Source organism: Sus scrofa, chromosome 3 (assembly GCF_000003025.6).
Source record: "Sus scrofa isolate TJ Tabasco breed Duroc chromosome 3, Sscrofa11.1, whole genome shotgun sequence".
Classification (NCBI taxonomy): Eukaryota; Metazoa; Chordata; class Mammalia; order Artiodactyla; family Suidae; genus Sus; species Sus scrofa.
In genome coordinates, this window is record NC_010445.4 from 10,704,038 (window position 1) to 10,717,103 (window position 13,066).

The following is a 13,066-nucleotide window of genomic DNA, read 5'->3' on the forward strand; positions in this document are numbered from 1 at the left end:
AACGTGGTGGGACGTAGATCTTCAGCTGAAGTAGGAGTCACTGAAGTGACCGCTCAAGTCTTTATCCCAGTTTACATCCCTTTCGTAGTGTCTGAGCTTCATTCTGCAGATTTTGGCATCATTTGTATTGTTAGATGGCTTAATCTTTGCCAGTTTGGTGCATCTGCAGTGGGACCTTGTTATTAGAATCAGCATGTCCCTGATCAAGCATCTTTTCACACGTTTACAGTCGTGTGTCCTTTCTATAAATTGCCTGTTTGTTTCTCTGTAACCAAACACCTTTCTGAATTTTTGTTTTTGAGAGTTACGAAATGCCAGTTGCTTTTCCGGACATGCTAGGCATGTGATCTACAAGTAATGAAGATCTTGTCTTCTCCCTGCCGTCTCCCATGTCTTGTTTTATTCAGAAGCCCATCTCACCGTGGGGGCTGTGTGCTCTCAGAACAGTGAGCACGTCTTTCATGACTGCGGGGGGGGGGGGGGGGGCACTGTGCTGCTTCACTGCTAAGCGCAAGGCTTATTTTTGGTTGAGGTAATTCTTTTTATCACATTAAGGAGTTGCGTTTATACTGAAGGCTTTTATCAGGAGCATTTTTATCAAATGCTTTCCTGTCGCAAACATAAGATTTTTTTTAACCCTTTGACCTGTTACTATGGTTTGTATGTTGAATCTTTGTGGCAGGTATGCTTTTTTTATTTTGGCTGCCCCAAGACATATGGAGTTCCCAGGCCAGGGATCAGATCTGAGCTGTAGTTGTGACCTAAGCCGCAGCTGCAGCAACACCGGATTCTTAACCTACTATGCCAGGCCAGGGCTCAAACCTGTGTCCCAGCACTCCCAAGGCACTACTGATCCCATTGGGCCACCGCAGAAACTCGGAAATAGTGTGCATTTTTATTTGGTTGCTGTGGAACAGCGGCAGATGGAATTCCTTTTGCACAAGAGTATATTCCTTCTCAAGCAAAGGCGTTGATGGGACATTTTTGTGAAGGAGGGGCCTTTAAACCGAGTAGGAGAATTTGAGGCAAAAGGAAACTAAATTTGCTCTTCACCATAGGTGAGTAAGAATTTTTGTTTTCCTCAGGCTGCTTGGTGCTTGAGAGAGAAGAGTTTTGGGGGGACCTTTGGACTTGTGGGAAAAGCAAAAGGAGAGCCCACGAGCTGCAGGAAGAGGGTAGAGGGCACCTCTGCCACTGTGCCAGCGGGGCTCCTGACTGGACGGGCAGAGGTGCCCAGCTCTACCTAGCCTCAAGGCCTCAGGACACTGGCACTTGTGTTTCTGTTGAAAGGAGTTTGGCTGGGAGGGGCCTCATTGTACCTTTTTGATGTTTTAATTTGTGTTTCCTTGATTGCTAGTCAAGTTCAGCATCTTCTCACTTGTTTATTTGCATTTCCCCTTCTTAACTCAGGCAATATCTTGTTTCCTTCTAATATCTTACAGTTTTATTATGTTTAGATCTTTATGATATTAGCAGTTTATTTACATCCCTAATTGAAGTAGGGATCTAACTTTACTTTTAATCAAATAGCTAAACAGTTATACCCAAACCTTCTGTGTTTATTGACTTAAAGTAACATTTATGATACTCTGAACAAGGAGTTTATACCTATTTAAGGTAAACGCATTCTTCAGTGTAAGGACAGAATGAATCTTGCCCGTTTGCGTACCGGAGGCGGTGTTGGTAGTAGGCTGAGTCCATCAGGCTCTAAGTGCCCCCTCCCTCCAGGCTGACTGCGCTCTGTGTTGGTTCTCTAGAAGGTTCCAGGGCTGAGCACCACACGTGCTGTTGGAATTCAAACTGGACAGCAGTTAGAGGCGGTCAGAGGGTGTATCAGATTGGTTGGGACCTCAAGGCTGGATGTTTCTCAGTGCAACTGCATCACAGGTCATCACAGATCCCATTGTTTCTCTATAACTCGGCATGGGATTGGACAGGAAAGCGCTTCTGATGTGCCTGCCCTCCTGCATCCTCTGTGGCCGTGCCCCCAACTGGCTGCTCTGGCTCTGCCTGTCCCTCCTCTTCTGGGTGCCCTACAGAGCACAGTGGGTACCTCCCCCGTGAGTGGCTGGGGTAGCTCCTAGGCAGGCATGTGAATGGACAGTCCGCCGGAGCCCGCAGTGATCTCTCCAGTGTGCTGGTCTCAGAGCAGTTGGACTTCCTGGCAGCGTGGGTTTGTGGAGGGATAAGTGGGAAGTGAGGTGCTGTGTGATGAAGAGTGAAGCTGCCAGCTTCTGAGAGCCTGGCCCGGGGAAACACCTCACCTGGGTATGTTGGGCAGGGGCATGCAGGTGAAGGGGCCACTCTTCCTGCTGCGGTTCTTAAATCCTGCAGTCTCTTCACAAAGCAGCCAGAGTCATCTTTTTAAACGTCATTTCTCTGTTCAGAAGCTCCAGTGGTTTTCACTGCGCAGAGTGAACCTGAAATCCTTCTCGTGCCTCCGTGGCCCACGTGACTGGGCCCCTTGCTGGCTTTCTTCCCCGTGTCAGCTCCACCCCGGCTTCCTGATGCCTCTTGCACACTCCAGTCGCGTTCTTGGCTCTGGGCCTTGACATCAAAGTTCCTCCAGCCTGGAAGGCTCCTCTGCTGATTCAGAGCTCAGTGTGCTTAGATGTCCCCTCCTTGGAGAGGTCTTTCCCGTTACTTCTGTGATAAATAACAACTTACATCATTCCTCATCCTGTAGCCTGCTAAGTTTTCTTCACTTAAACACATTATGGTGTATTCACCTCTTTGTCCCACTGCAGTTCCACGAGGTGGTGACTTGGAGTTTCGTCAGTTGGATTTCACTGGTGCTCTGTTTTCTGTAATTTGTTATAAAGTCCAGCCACCAGAGGCTTAGTTAGCAGGGTGCTATAGCACTTACAGGCCCAGGAAAGCACCTTTCAGACTAGGTTTAAGTGAGAAGCAAATGGCCTGAGGCGGCGCTGGCCTTCCCTCCCACCTGCACTGAGCCCACCTGCTGCTGCCCAGGGCTGGGCCGGGGGAAGGTCTCGGGGCAGGTCTCTCCACCTGCCTCAGAAATCGCTGTCCAGCAAGATAGGAAAGAGGATGTGTTCTTATTCTGACCAACTCCCTGCCCCGAACACCCCCCCCCACACACACACACACCCACCATGGCCCAGACAGCTGCTCACACTAGGCTACCAGGCTGGGCTGGTGCATGGGCCAGGACCCACCCCTGTGTATCAGCTTTTATGTGGCTCTGGGGCCAGCATGTGGCTCCAGGGGGCTGAGGGGGGAGGGGTGGTAGGTAGCAGTGGCTGCAGAGCCATCAGCAGGTTGTCATACTGTCGTACTTTGTGTTTCTTCCTTCAGACAGTGTCACATGGGTCTTGTGACAGCTCAGAGAAGTCCGCTCTGTCAGGCCCGTTTTAGAGGTGTGCCTTGCTCGGGGTCACAGAGCTGGAAATAGTGGAACCCAGGCGCTGCTCAGGTCCCCGGCTCCAGATAAACTGTCAGGCGGCACCCCCACTGTCAGCGCATGTGTTACCTGTCTGTGCAGTGAAGCCCGTTGTCCTGTGGAGCTCTTGTCCGGTCACATCCTGAGTAGCTTGTGCTGCCTGGTATGTGTCACAGGTGTCTCCTGTGTCCCCTTGAAGGCAGCTGCCCGTGTGTTTGTCTCTTTGGGGGTGTTTTTCACATCTTTGAATGGTCGAGGAGGTGTCGGTCCCTGTGGAAGCAGCTGAGGAAGACTAATGAATGAAGCTCTACCTGCATCCAGGAACTAGTCAGGTCTTTGAGGGCCTCGTCTGAAAAATCATATTGAACTGGATGGTCTTAGGGTCCCTTCTGTTCCAGTTTTCTGAGACTGTGTCTTGTATTCTTGACATTTCAAAGCTACCACATCAGTCAGTCACCATTTCCCAGAACCACCCCAAAGGCTGTCCAGTGATGGTATCTGTTGCTGATTCCCATCTGGCGTGGTCACCACTGACTCGGGAGTGGCTTTGCCTCCCTCGGGGACGTCTGAGTCCCCTAGTGTTTCTAACTGCTGTGTTTGATTCCTAGATTACTCAGCTAACTACAAGCAAGAGAAGCAAGGCTGCCTGGAGTTCGTCATCATTATAGGGGGCAGGGGGCTTTTGGGGAAGAATGCCCCAGAGCAGACTGTGTAGCAGTGACCCACTTGGAAGGGGGCTGGGATTCCACAGCCTGAGGCCATTGCCTCATCTCTGACCAACACACGGCCCAAGTGTTTTCACAGATGCTGTTTTCTGTTTCACGTTTTCATACGGATGAGGGGAAAGGGTAGCTACTGACAAGTAGCAAGGTATTATTTTTAAAGGCAGTTTCTTGTTTTTTCAAATAGAATTAGTCCTTGGCTTTTCTCCCAGTCCCAACCCCCGTCCTGCTGCTAATGTCCCTGGGTAAATACAGATAGAGATGGTTTTGTGTATTTTATAGGGTTCTCGGTTTTGAAGAGAGAGAATTATGTTACAGATGTTTTTGTTGTAACTAAATAAAACACTTCTTTGTCCTTGCGAGATCTGGTGTAAATTAATTGTGTGAATCCAGCTAAACGTGTAGAGTCAGCGGGTAAGGCAGAGGGACAGCCGTTCAGTGAGACCTGTTGAATGAGCAAGAGCGGGAGCTGGGTTTGTTTGCCGGAGCCAGAGCAATTCTTTTTGATCAACCCGACGGTAAAATGCTTGTGTATTCACATTGGAGTTCCCTTGAATCTCCCTCCTGTGGGGAGCTCTTTCGAGACAGTTAACCAGAAACCTTGGAGCCGGCCAGTCCTCCTGCACGTGTGTGCACCTTGGGTCTTGCAAAATAGATGTGTCTGAGGTGTGGTGAAGCCAGCCTCCCCATGGCGTCTTGGACAGGGCAGTGTTGGGTAGTGACGGCTGTCACCTGAGGGACCTCCCTGGGCCGTCACAGCATCACCCCAGTTCATTGTTGCCACAACTCTGGGAGGGGAGAGAGAGGTGGGCCCTGCACTTAACAGGGAAGGAATGGCCAGCTTAAATGAAGACACTGACCCAGGGCCTTCGGATTTTCCTCTTCAGAGCTCAGATGTGAATCGCTGCCTCTCCCGCCTCAGGGCCGAAGCCAGCAGGGCTGGTGGATGGGGCCTCTGGCCCCCCAAGGGCCCGGTTGTCCCCACCCATGTGTCAACAAGCCCCCCTCTTTAACTGGCCATCTCCTGCAAGCTGGGCACCACGCAGGGAGGAGGGACCCAGCCCGGGGCACGCGCCGCTGGAGTGCTCCTCAGGCGGAGGGAGGCGCTCAGGGCCCTCTCCTGGTCTTTCCTCTGCTGAAAGAGGACTTGGGCTCTTTTCCCAAGACCCAAGGCTCTGGCTGACTCGTGCTGAGCAAACCAGGCGATAGGCGGAGACAAAACTCGCTCTGGGCGAGCTTGGCGAGCCTGGCCAGCCTGGCCACTGAGAAACCAAGGCCAGCCCAGGCCACAGCAAGTGACTGAGCTGATGGGCTAGGGCAGTCGCCACTGGTGGGGTGGTGACCTGTTGGGACGGCTCTCAGCCTCTCTCGCACTGGCTGCTTCACATGGTTGCTCTTTAAAGGCTGGTTTGTGCTGGGCAGTGGGACCTGGCCCCTGCAGCCAGGCTCTGCCCTCCAGGAGGAAAAGGCAGCAGGTGTGGCCAGCCCTCAGACAGTGGGAGAGGCCGAGAGGCTCTGCTGGTGGTGACTGTGACAAGAGAGCCTGAAGGACCTGCTCCAGGCAGAGAGCGAGGCAGGAACAGAGGCTTGGCGAGGGGGTGGCGGTGAGGGGGGGAAACCACCTGCAATTTGATAAGTCTTGGTGTGGATGTCCCGTGGGCAGTCTGGTGGATCCTGGAGCACTGTGTATGGAGAAATCAGACCCTTTGGGGCCTTGGGAAGCTCTGCTGGCACCTTCCCAGGTGAACACCAGTCCTAGAAATGCCCACTCTCCCTTGGGCTCAAGAGCCAGAACTTGATGCAGAGAAGGGCTGGTCTCATCCCTTGGCTTCTCTCTGCTGCCCTCCATAAGAAGCTTACCTTGAGCCCTCTAATGCCTTTGGTCAGTTCAGTCATGGTAATGATATAATGACAGTGACGAGTCAGACTTAATCCAAAGCATCAGTTAAACAAAAAATCGCTGTGTGTGTTTTTGGCCTAGGAGGCAAAAGTTCTAGAAAGAGACAGAAGTGTTTGGAGATAGATAAAAAATAATATAAATATTGTAATAAACCAAGAAATATTTTATCTTTCTTAGGCAATAGGATTTTCTTTTCTTTTCTTTTTTTTTTTTGCTGCTGCATCCGTGGCATGTGGAAATTCCCAGGCCAGGGATCAAAAACCTGTACCACAGCAGTGACCCAAGCCACTGCAGTTACAATGCTGGATCCCCATCTCCTAGCACCACACAGAAGCTCCACAAATGTATTGTTCTTAATTCACAACCCTTCAAACTAAAATGGTAGCTGCAGATTGGGGAAGGACTTGAGTCAGATCTCTGTTTTCCCAGCAGATAGAGGGAGAGACACTTTTCCAGGGAGAAGAAAAGTCAGACCCAGTAAGTTCATCAACAGCAGGAAATGGGAGTTCTGTGGTGGTGCAGCAGGTTAAGGATCCAGCATTGCCACTGATGCTGCAAGTTCGGCCAAAAAAAAAAAAAAAAAAAAAAAAAAAAAAAAAAAAAAACCCCAAATGGGAAATGACTTGAGGGGGTGTAGGGTGTAGGTGGCTCTGTGGCCGCTCTTTAAGAAATCTCAGGAGTTCCCATCATGGCTCAGTGGTAACGAACCAGACGAGTATCCATGAAGCCACGGGTTTGATCCCTTGCCTCACTCAGTGGGTTAAGGATCTGGTGTTGCCGTGAGCTGTGGTGTAGGTTGCAGATGCAGCTCAGATCTGGTGTTGCTGTGGCTGTGGTGAAGGCCAGTAGCTGTAGCTCTGATTCGATCCCTAGCCTGGGAACTTCTATATGCCACAGGTATGGCCCTAAAAAGACAAAGAAAGGGAGGGAGGGAGGAAGGAAGGACCCTCATAAAACAAGAACACCAGGAGACAGACTCCAGACAAATGGCCACTTTGCAAAAGATGGCTTCTGGGAAAAGGGTCAGTGTCCCCAGTTAGAGCCCCACATTTACGCCTGCCTGCTGCCTGTCTCTGCAGCAACTGTGTGGTTCCCTCAGTGATAGGTACTCACTAGTGCTGGTGGACTCTGACTCCAGATTTCTGATGCAAAATCTCATGCTGGTTCCTAAGACCCTCTTGGGGTCCATTGTGAGATGGATAAGTAGAGATAGCAGAGTCACTGTCTGTTCCTCAGGAATAGGCCCGCCATACTCACGTCGGCGAGGTCTGTGCTGCAGGGACTCCTGTGTGGCTCATGAACCTCCACGCAGAGTGTATCTCAACACCCTTGGCACAAGGAAGGGACAGTTACATCCTTCAAGCTTCTGCTGCCTCTGTGCCCTGGTCCTTCAGCCAGACCCTCAGGGGTCCTGCTCCCCTCCCGCCTCCCACTCAGCCTCTTCCTGAAGCTTGAGGGGTTTCCTCCTTTATGTCTCTTGTATCAGCCTCAACTCTCTGTCCCTGTGCCCTGCCTCAATCAGATGTAATGACTTCTCACCTTGACCACTGACGCCCTTCCAGCTGGCCTGCCCAGTCCTACTCCTGCATCCCTTCTCCACCTGCCAGCCCTGTCCTACTCCAGCTTAAATGCTTCAGTAGCTCCCAGGAGCCTTTCAGATAAAGTTCAAACTCCCTAATTTAGCACCGGAGACCTGGCCTGCCTCCAGCCACTCCCTGCCAGGCTCCCTGCCTTCCAGCCACGCTGAGCTGCCTGCGGTTCTGAAACGTTCACATCATTCCACACCCTGTGCCTCCCCATGTGTTGCTTCAGAGCAGGCTGCGTTTCCACTCCTCTTCCAAAGCTCAGTTAAGACAGGATCCTGAGCAGGAGCCCACAAGGCTCACAGAGGCAGGACACGTGTCCCCGGCAAACCCATCAGTCATCCAACAGTCATGAAAAAGGGGCCATTCAGCACAAGAGCAAACTTTCCTGTCCCCAGTCCAGCAAATAAAATCACAGACCTTCTACTTGTCTTGGTATTAAGATATTTCTCATGTTCTAAAAAAATCACTTGAATTTCTTTAGACAAAAACCACATGTATAGGTAGATTTAAATACATGCATATGAGTTCCCATTGTGGCTCAGCAGTAAGGACCCTGACTAGTATCCATGAGGTTGTGGGTTCTATTCCTGTCCCCACTCAGTGGGTAAACGATCCAGTGTGAACTGTGGTTAGGTTGCAGACGTGGTTCAGATCCCATGTTGCTGTGGCTGTGGTGTAGCTCTGATTCGACCCCTAGCCTGGGAACCTCCATATACTGTGAGTGTGGCCCTAAAAATAAAAGTAAAAAAATAAATACATGCATAAACCTGAAGAGAAAATAAAACTTAAGCTTTGCCTCCTCCAGGCAGAATTCCCTGATCTCCCTGAATAGCTGCTTTCAAGATGCCCAGGCCCCTGGTTCCCTCACCCCCTAGTAATTAGATGGTCTGGCCTGACTTCCCCAAGGCCGTGAGCTTTTCCAGGGCAGGGACAGGACGTCACCTGACTGTGGTCCTCCATTCCCCAACACGGGGGTCAGACAGGAACCCCGGTTCGTCCAATGGATCTCACTTAGGAGCTGTGGTCACACACTTCGTGAAATCCTGATGGACAAGTCAGAATGGGGAGCTTGGAATGAGTTCTGCCTGGGCTGGTTATGTCAAGGAAATCTGGTTTAAGGACCCTCAATGAAAAAGACAAATCCAGGTCAGTCAGACAAAAAGACTGTGAACGCAGCATGAGCCGTGGGGTGTGGTGACTACTAAAAAGGGCACGGCAAGGACCGGTGGGAGCCGGCAGGGGCCGGGGTTTGACTGGCTCACGCTCCAGGTGGGTCTGCAGGTTGCAGATTGGAGATGGTCACCAGCCCAGAGAAGGACCAAGGGCCCATGGACACCCTAACAACAGGGCTGCCTCCCTCCATGCTGTTTTCGAAGCCAAGTATGATGGCCTCTTCAGTGCCAGGAGAGCCCTGGGTGCCATGACCGGCAGCAACCAGTGGGCTGGAAATGCAGTGAAGATTTCTAACTTGGCTGTGAATAGTTGTTGGGAAATGTGCAGTAGACATGGACTGAAGGCCACAACAGAGTCAGCCACCTCTGACACTGGCCCCACCCTGTTCAGTCCCCATGTGGAGATAGTGCAACTCCCCAGCCCAAGGGTCCCTCCCGGGTACCATCGACCTGGGCCCCACTGCTGGGCCCATACATTTCCTGACCCCTTCAGGGGGCTCGGCCCCACAGGGCCCCCCTCCAACAGGCATTGGAGGGCCCACTTCCCCCACCCCACTTGGCGTGTGGAGTGTTAAGCACATGCCCGGCCACAGCCCATAGATGCCAGCCATCGGTAGCACAGTGGCTCCCAGCACACAAAGAGCCTTTCTCAGCCTCCAGGGAATGGATGTGAAAATCACCAAGGTGCGTTTCCAACCTCAGAATTACTCAGCAGCCTCTTCCTGCGTCACTGGTTCCTTTTTTGATTCCACGAGGAGGCACCTCCTAACCTTACTCTTAATTCTCAGGTCCCTTCCCTGCCAAGTCCTCTCTCTCCAGGCCCAGAGACCTGCCTTCCTTCTCCTCAGAGCCAATAAATGCCACTAAATGGACGTGAAATAAGCCCCCTTTCCCCTGCTCTCTTTGCCCACCTCACCTCCTCCCCAGCATCCTTGGGCAGGAGTTGGGGGTGGGGAAAATGCCCCTCTCTGTGCCATTGATGCTGGCACCAGAGGTTCATCAGTCATCCTCTGCTTGTGACGTACAGGCTTCTTCCCTTTTGCCTCCAAATATGGCCCAGTCTCTCCCTCCTAGTAAGACTCCTTCAACCCTGCCTCCTCCTTTTCACCCATAGCCAGACCCCTTTAATTGTATTCTAGTTACTTCTTAAAAAAAAGGAAACCCATTCACTTGACTCATAACTGAAGTATAAGCACTTTCCCTCCTGTCCTTGCCCCTGCCCCATTCCTGGTCCCTTCTTGCTGTTGGCAGTTTCTTCGTTATCCTTCCAGGAGAGTTAACCACACTTACAAGAGGATGCCTTCATATAGTCTTCCTTCTTTTTAAAAAAATTAAGACATAATTCACATACCATGAATATCACTCTTTATAATTAATTGGGTTTTTTTTTTAAGAATGTTCACAGATTGTGCATCACCCCTTCCAGTTCAGGCATATTTTGATCACCTCAGACGCCAATGCCTTACCCATCAACAGTCACACCCGCCTCTCATCTCTCAGGTCCTGGCAACCACTGGTCTCCTTTCCATCTCTATGGATTGATCTATTCTGAACGTTTCATAGAAATGGAATCATACAATACGTGGCCTTCTGTGTCTGGCTTTTTTCACTTGAGCGTTTTTACAAGCTTCATCCGTACTTTGGCAAGTTTCAATACTTTTTATGGTTGAATAATGGACAGTTGTGTGTGTAGTTCCCGTCGTGGCACAGTGGTTAATGTATCCGACTAGGAACCACGAGGTTGCAGGTTCGATCCCTGGCCTTGCTCAGTGGGTTAAGGATCCAGCGTTGCTGTGAGCTGTGGTGTAGGTCTCAGATGCATCTTGGCTCTGGCATAGGCCGGTGGCTATAGCTCCGATTAGACCCCTAGCCTGGGAACCTCCATATGCCATGGGAGCAGCCCTAGAAAAGGCAAAAAGACAAAAAAAAAAAAATAGTTGTATGTTTATACACCTTTCGTCTATCCATTTATCGGTCAATAGACATTTGCTTTGTTTCCATAATGCTACTGTGAACATTTGTGTATATTTTTGTTTGAATACCTATTTTCAGTTCTTTTGGGCATATACTTAGGAATGGCATTGCTGTCTCATATGCTAATTCCACATGTCAGTTTTTTGAGGAACCGCCATACTGTTTTCCACAAAAACGGCACCATTTTACCTTCTCACCAGCCATGTCTGAGGATTCTAATTTCTCCACATCCTTGCCAACACTTGTTAGTTTCTGGTTGTAGTAGTGGTAGTTTTATAGCCATCCTAGTGGGTGTGAGCTAGTATCTCATTGTGGTTTTTTGGCTTGCATTTCCCTAAGGGCAGTTGAAGTCAAGCATCTTTTCATGTGTTTATGAACCGTTTGCATATCTTCTTTAGAGAAATGTCTGTTTAGATCCTTTGACCATTTTTTAATTGGATCATTCGTTCTTTTGTTGAATCAAGAGTTCTTTATAAACTCTGGAACTAGTCCCATATCAGATGTATGGTTTACAGACATTTTCTCCCTTTCTGTAGACTGTTTTTTTCACTTTCTTGATGGTGTCCTTTGAAGCACAGAATTTTGATGACATATGTATTTACCTATCTTTCTTCCATTGCCTGTGCTGCTGGTGTCATATAAAAGAAACCACTGCCAAATCTGAAGTTGTGAAGATGTACCTCTGTGTTTTCCTTTAAGAGTTGTATAGCTTTAGCTCTTATATTTAGGTTGTGGATCCAGTTTGAGTTAATTTTTGAATATGATATGAAGCTTCCATTCTTTTGCATGTGGATATCCAGTTTCCCAGCACCATTTGCAGAAGAGACTATTCAAGCCCAGACCTACTGAATGGCCTTGACCCCTTATCAAAAGTCAGTTGACCATGGATGTGTGTGTTTATTTCTAGACTCTTAATTCTACATCAGTTATCTGTATGTCTATCCTCATGCAACTATCAAACAGTCTTGATTACTGTAACTTTGTCGTAAGTTTGTTTTTTCGTTTTTGGTTTGTTTTTCTCCTCAGGGCTGCGCCTGCAGCATATGGAAGTTCTCAAGCCAGGGGTTGAATCAGAGCTGCAGCTGCTGGCCTACACCACAGCCACAGCAACACCAGATCTGAGCTGCATCTGCAACCTACACCACAGCTCATGGCAGCACCAGATCCTTAACCTACTGAGCGAGGCCAGGGATCGAACCTGTGTCCTCAGGAATACTAGTCGGGTTTGTAACCCTCTGAGCTCAGGAACTCGTTAGTAAGTTTTCTGACTAGGAATTTTGAGTTCTCCAACTTTGTTCTTTTTCCATTTTGTTTTAGGTATTCTGGATTCCTTGCACTTTTCCATGTGAGTTTTTGGATCAGTTTTGGCAGAAAAGGGCAGCTTTTGCAGGGGATGGATTTGGCAGGAACTGCATTGATCTGTAGATTAATTTGAGGAATATTGCTATTTTCATGATATGAAACCTTCCAGTCCACAAACGTGAATGTCTGCATTTGTTTAGCTCTTTAATGTTTCAGTGATGTCTCATGGTTTTAGCGTATCTTCCTCCTCCTGGTCAGGCCCCCACTGCCTGGCTCTTGGCTGAGTAGTCTGCACTTGCTTCCTCGGGTCCCCTGCATCGCTTGCCCTGGGGCCCACTGCTGGCAGGGCAGCACCACCACTCTGACCTAGGTCCTCAGTGACCCCCGAGCTGACAGTCCAGGGAGATCTTCCTTCTGGAAAGACGTCTTCTTGCCATGGACATCTGAGCTCACTTGCCACTTTGGAGAAGTCCTTCTCCTGTAGCTTCCACAGACTCCTTGCTCTGTCTCTCTCCTTCCCTTACCCTCCTCTCTCCTTCCCCTGCCCTTGCCCTCCTCCTCTACTGGTTCTGTAGAAATTGGGCTTCTGTCCTTGAGCATCTTCCTCTTGGGGAAACTTATCAACTCCTGAGGGCTCGGCCTCCACCTTGACCTCAGAGCCTCCTGAACCTCTTACTCCAGCGCCTTTCTCTCTGGCCCTTCTGTGCTGGGCCCCCAGGGGCCTTGAGACCACCTCTCCCTGGTCTCTTCTGGGAAACCCAGGCCTCCTCTCACGTTCCTGAGTTCAGTTAGTGATCACACACCTCGGGGTCCCTGCATTTGACTCTCCTCCCTTGCCCCCACCTCCCAAATATCATTCCTTGTCACATCCCGTGGTTTCTGCCTCCTCACTATTCAAAAGGCACACGTAGAGCAGCACAGGATAGGCTCTACCTCTGTGCACTGGGGGGTGAAGTGAGACTGCAGCGACCCAGCCCACCAAATGACCCCTGCAGGCTGCAGAAGAT

The 13,066-nt window shown here is 50.0% G+C and overlaps 1 protein-coding gene across 4 annotated transcripts in view; it reads left to right on the plus strand.

Annotated features, from left to right (window-relative positions):
* FKBP6 (FK506 binding protein 6) overlaps positions 1-12,173 on the plus strand; it is a 56,755-nt gene extending 44,582 nt beyond the window's left edge. For 3 of the 4 annotated variants that reach the window (XM_021086319.1, XM_005661974.3, XM_005661973.3), the window contains one exon: positions 4,012-4,487. The gene's annotated coding sequence lies outside the window, so the exon portion shown is untranslated. Of the gene's footprint in view, positions 1-4,011; positions 4,488-12,074 lie in introns of those variants that run through there. The other variant, XM_021086318.1, reaches the window with a different exon arrangement.